Source organism: Pristiophorus japonicus, chromosome 20, assembly GCF_044704955.1.
Source record: "Pristiophorus japonicus isolate sPriJap1 chromosome 20, sPriJap1.hap1, whole genome shotgun sequence".
NCBI lineage: Eukaryota > Metazoa > Chordata > Chondrichthyes > Pristiophoridae > Pristiophorus > Pristiophorus japonicus.
In genome coordinates, this window is record NC_091996.1 from 62,777,540 (window position 1) to 62,783,776 (window position 6,237).

The following is a 6,237-nucleotide window of genomic DNA, read 5'->3' on the forward strand; positions in this document are numbered from 1 at the left end:
CCCGGCTGACATCAGCTACAGGCAACATGTTGAAGAAGCAGGCAAGGTTCGATCTTTCACTCACTCTGGAGATGACCATGCAGGTTTGGGAAAAGACCATTCTGACCACATCATTCTGTACTGGAAAGTCTGAATTCCTTCCCCAATTCAAGTGGAAAAAGTTATAGAAGTGTGCAGAAACCATTGGAGTAACAAGGCCTGGGCCCACTTCATAGAAATTGAGCCAAGGGCACTAATATAACACCTCTCAACAAAAGTACACTCCTGCCCTGGTCAGTAAAGGCACTGGCTTGCAAGTGATGGAATTTTTTTTTTAAATGGCCTAGATCCCTGGTAATGGGACAGGTTTAAAAAAACAAACAAAAGATGAGTCTAAAAGAGGTGTAAATGGGAATGGTGGAATCAACAGCTGCCATGTGGGGGAAAAAAAATAGGGGCAGAGGTTATGGTCTGAAATTGTTGAGTCCAGAAGGCTGTAAAGTGCCTAATCAAAAGATGAGTTGAAACACTTAAGAGGCTGAGGACAGGGAGGTCGGAGTGGAGAATTAAAATGACACTCGACCGGAAGCTTGGAATTATGCTTATGGACTGAATGGAGGTGTTCCCTCTGCATTTGGTCTCCCCAATGGAAAAGAGAACACATTGTGAGCAGCGAGCACAGTATACTAAATTGCAAGAGGTGCAAGTAAATTGCTGTTTCACTTGGTCGAAGGAAAGTTTGGGGCCCTGGACAGTGGGAAGGTGTTGCATCTCCTGCACTTGCACAGGAAGGTGCTAGGGGTGATTTGAAGAGTAGATCAGGGTGTTGCTGAGGGAGCGGTACCTTCAGAGTGCTGGGAGGAGAGGGGATGATGTGTTTGGTGGTGGGATTAGCTGGAGGTGGCGGAGGATGATGCGTTGAATGTGAAGGTTGGTGGGGTAAAAGGCGATAACATGGTTCTGGGAGGGAGGGGAAGGGGTGAGAGCAGAGGTGCGGGAAATTGAATGGACACAGTCAAGGGCCATGTCAACCACTGTAGAGGAGAATCCTTGGTTGAGGATGAAAGAAGACATAGGAAGCACTAGTATGGAAGGTGGCATCATCAGAATAAATGCAATAGGGATGGAGAAACTGGGAGAATGAAATAGAGTCCGATAAGTGATTGGCTAGTTGATTGGTGAGTATTTTTCTTTTTTTTTTAAAAAACCTTGGAATTGGTGTAAGTTAGGAGCTGCAATTAAATAGATAAGTAATTATTATCTAAAGAAAAATTAAATCAGCTGATTGCCGAGTAGTGGCTGGGTGTGTTTGCTAAGGTTTAGAGTTTAGTTCTACTTGACAGTTCCAAATCTAACTAGAGGGATGGCAGGGCAGCTCAGTCCCATAGATTGCACATCCTGTGACATGTGGGAAGTTCTGGACGCTTCGCGCAGCCGGGACGACCATGTGTGCAGGACATGTCTCCAGCTGCACCAACTCGAGCTCCGCGTTTTGGAGCTTGAGCGGCGGCTGGAGTCACTGCAGTGCATCAGCGAGACTGAGAGCTACATGGATAGCACCTTTCCAGAGGCCGTCATCCCGCAGCTTAAGAGTGTGCAGGTAGAGAGGGAGTGGATGACTGCTGAACAGAAGAGGAGGACTAGACAGGTAGTGCAGGAGTCCCAAGTCCATCTCGCTCTCCAACCGGTACTCTGTTCTGAATACTGGTGGGGGTGATGGTGCCTCTGGGGAGTGCAGCCAGAGCCAAATCCATGGCACTGTGGTTGGCTCAGCTGCACGGAGGAGGAAGAAGAATGGAAGAGCTATAGTGGTAGGGGGATTCAATAGTTGGGAGCAGAAAGGCATTTCTGCGGCTACAGCCGTGACTCCAGGATGGTATGTTGCCTCCCTGGTGCCAGGGTCAAGGATGTCACCGAGCGGCTGAAGGATATTCTGGGGGAGGGTGAACAGCCAGAGGTCATGGTCTATATGACCAATGACCTAGGTAGAAAGAGGGATGAGGTCCTGCAGGCAGAGTTTAGGGAGCTAGGAGAGGGATTAAAAAGCAGCGTCACTGGTAGTAATCTCTGGATTACTCCGGTGCCATGAGCTAGTGAGTACAGAAATAGGAAAATAGAGCAGATGAATATGTGGCTGGAGAGATGGTGCAGGAGGGCTTTAGTTTCCTGAGGCGGTGGGACCTGTACAAGTTGGACGGGTTGCACCTCAACAGAGCCAGGACCAATATCCTCGCGGGGGTGTTTGCTAGTGCTATTGGGGAGGGTTTAAACTAGCTTGGCAGGGGGATGGGAACCGGAGAATAGATTCAGTAGGGAGGGGAGTAAAGCTGGAATTAGAAAGTGAGTTTGAAGGACAGAAGAAACAAGCAGGGAAAAAAAAGTTTAAAAAAAAAATTTAAAAGCTTTTTGTCTAATTGCATGTAGCATTCGTAACAAAATAGATACAAATGGGTATAATCTGATGGCCATTACAGTGACGTGGTTGCAAGGTGACCAGGACTGGGGACTAAATATTCAGGGATATTTGACAATTTGGAAGGACAGGCAGACAGAGGAAAAGGACGTGAGGTAGCATTGTTAATAAAGGATGGGATCAGTGCGTTAGTGAGAAACTATATTGGCCCAGGGGATCAAGAGGTTGAATCAGTTTGGGTGGAGATAAGGAATAATAAAAGGAAAAAGTCACAGGTGGGCATAGTCTTATAGGCCCCCCTAACAGTAGCTACATGGACGCAGTATAAATCAAGAAATAATGGAGGCTTGTAAAAAAGGAACGGCACTGATCATGGATGATTTTAACCTTCATCTCGATTTAGACAAAGCAAATTGGCCAGGGTAGTCTTGAGGAGAAGTTCATAGAGGGATAGTTTCCTTGAACAGTATGTTGTGGAACCAACCCGGGAGCAGGCTATCTTAGATCTAGTACTGTGTAATGAGGCAGAATTAATAAATGATCTCATAGTAAAAGATCCTCTAGGAATGAGTGACCATAATATGGTTGAATTTCAAATCAGTTGGAGGGAGAGAAAGTTGGTTCTCAAACTAGTGTTCTAAGCTTAAATAAAGGGGAATACAAAGTTATGAGGGCAGGGTTGGCTAAAGTAGACTGGGAAAATAGACTAAAATATGGGATGGTTGATGAGCAGTGGCAGACATTTAAGGAGATTAGTTCATAACTTGCCACAAAAATAAATCCCAATGAGAAGGAAAGACTAAAAGAAGGGATAACCATCCATGGCTTAGGAAATAAGGGAGGGTATCAAATTGGAAAAAAGAAATACAATGTGGCCAAGACTAGTAGGAGGCCAGAGAATTGGGATTTTTTTTAAGCCAGCAGGGAACGACTAAAAATGATATTAAAAGAGGGCAGATAGATTATGAAAGTAAACTAGCACAAAATATAAAAACAATAAGAGTTTCTACAGGTACATATAAGGGAAAAGAGTGGCTAAAGTAAATGTTGGTCCCCTGGAGGATGAGACTGGGAATTAATAATAGAGAACCGGGAAATGGCAGACACATTGAACAAATACTTTGTATCGGTCTTCAGGGTAGACACTAAAAACATCCCAATAGTGGAATGGGGTACTGAATTTGCATGTTCAGCCATGAACTCAATACTATCACTAATAAAGTAGTACTAGGTAAAATAATGGGACTAAAGACAGACAAGTCCCCTCGACCTGATGGCTTACATCCTAGGGTCTTAAGAGAAGTGGCAGCAGAGATAGTGGATGCATCTACCAAATATCCCTGGATTCTGGGGAGGTCCCAGTGGATTGGAAAACGCAAATGTCATGCCCCTATTTTAAAAAGGAGGCAAACAGAAAGCAGGAAACTATAGACCAGTTAGCCTAACATCTGTCTTTGGGGAAAATGCTGGAGTCCATTATTAAGGAAGCAGTAGCGGGACATTTGGAAAATCATGATTCAATCGGAGTCCGGATGTTTTTATGAAAGGGAAATCATGTTGGCTAATTTGCTGGAGTTCTTTGAGGATGTAATGAGCAGGGTGGATAAGGAGGAACCAGTGGATGTGGTGTATTTGAATTTCCAGAAGGCATTCGATAAGGTGCCACATAAAAAGTTACTGCACAAGATAAAAAGCTCACGGGATTGGGAGTAATAGCATGGATAGAGGATTGGCTAACAGAAAACAGAGTCGGGATAAATGGGTTGTTTTCCAGTTGGCAAACAGTGACTAGTGGGGTGCCACAGGGATTGGTGCTAGGTCCTCAAATATTTAGAGTCTATATAAATGACTTGGATGAAGGGACCGAGTGTAATGTAGCCAAGTTTGCTGATGATACAAAGATGGGTGGGAAAGCAAAGTGTGAGGACACAAAAAAATCTGCAAAGGAATATAGACAGGCTAAGTGAGTAGGCAAAAATTTGGCAGATGGAGTATAATGTGGGAAAATGTGAGGTTATCCACTTTGGCAGAAATAATACAAAAGCAAATTAATTTAAATGGAGAAAAATTGCAACATGCTGCAGTACAGAGACCTGGGGGTCCTTGTGCATGAAACACAAAAAGTGAGTATGAAGGTACAGCAAGTAATCAGGAAGGCAAATGGAATGTTGGCCTTTATTGCAAGGGGGATAGCGTATAAAAGCAGAGAAGACCTGCTACAACTGTATAGGGTATTGGTGAGGCCACACCTGGAGTACTGCATGCAATTTTGGGCTCCGTATTTAAGGAAGGATATACTTGCATTGGAGGCTATTAAAAAAGGTTCACTAGGTTGATTCCTAAGCTGAGGGGGTTGGCTTATGAGGATAGGTTGGGCTTATACACATTGGAGTTCAGAAGAATGAGAGGTGATCTTACTGAAACTTATAAGATAATGAGGGGGCTCGACAAGGTGGATGTAGAGGGGATATTTCCACTTATTCTTTATTAGTTCTTTATTAAGATGGAGAGTGACACAGTTAATTCAGAGACTAGGGTCCTGAACTTAAGGAAAGCTAACTGCGATGGTATGAGACATGAATTGGCTAGAATAGACTGGCCAATGATACTTAAAGGGTTGACGGCGGATAGGCAATGCCAAACATTTAAAGATCACATGGATGAACTTCAACAATTGTACATCCCTGTCTGGAGTAAAAATATAATGGGGAAGGTGGCTCAACTGTGGCTAACAAGGAAAACTAAGGATAGTGTTAGATCCAAGGAAGAGGCATATAAATTGGCCAGAAAAAGTAGCAAACCTGAGGACTGAGAAATTTAGAATTCAGCAGAGAAGGACAAAGGGTCTAATTAGAAGGGGGGGGGGTGAAAACAGAGTATGAGAGGAAGCTTGCTGGGAACATAAAAACTGACTGCAAAAGCTTCTATAGATATGTGAAGAGAAAAAGATTAGTGAAGACAAACGTAGGTCCCTTGCAGTCAGATTCAGGTGAATTTATAACGGGGAACAAAGAAATGGCAGACCAGTTGAACAAATACTTTGGTTCTGTCTTCACGAAGGAAGACACGAATAACCTTCCGGAAATACTAGGGAACCGAGGGTCTAGTGAGAAGGAGGAACTGAAGGAAATCCTTATTAGGAGTGAAATTGTATTAGGGAAATTGATGGGATTGAAAGCCGATAAATCCCTGGGGCCTGATAGTTTGCATTCCAGAGTACTTAAGGAAGTGGCCCTAGAAATAGTGGATGCATTGGCGATCATTTTCCAGCAGTCTATCGACTCTGGATCAGTTCCTATGGACTGGAGGGCAGCTAATGTAACATCACTTTTTAAAAAAGGAGGGCGAGAAAACAGGTAATTATATACTGGTTAGCCTGACATCGGTGGTGGGGAAAATGTTGGAATCAATTATTAAAGATGAAATAGCAGCGCATTTGGAAAGCAGTGACAGGATCGGTCCAAGTCAGCATGGATTTATGAAAGGGAAATCATGCTTGACAAATCTTCCAGAATTTTTTGAGGATGTAACTAGTAGAGTGGACAAGGGAGAACCAGTGGATGTGGTGTATTTGGACTTTCAAAAGGCTTTTGACAAGGTCCCACACAAGAGATTGATATGCAAAATTAAAGCACATGGTATTGGGGGTAATGTGAACTTTCAACGTGAATAGAGAACTGGTTGGCAGACAGAAAGCAGAGTCAGGATAAATGGGTCCTTTTAAGAATGGCAGACAGTGACTAGTGGGGTGCCGCAGGGCTCAGTGCTGGGTCCCCAGCTATTTACAGTATACATTAATGATTTAGATGAAGGAATTGAGTTTGCAAGTTTGCAGATGACACTAA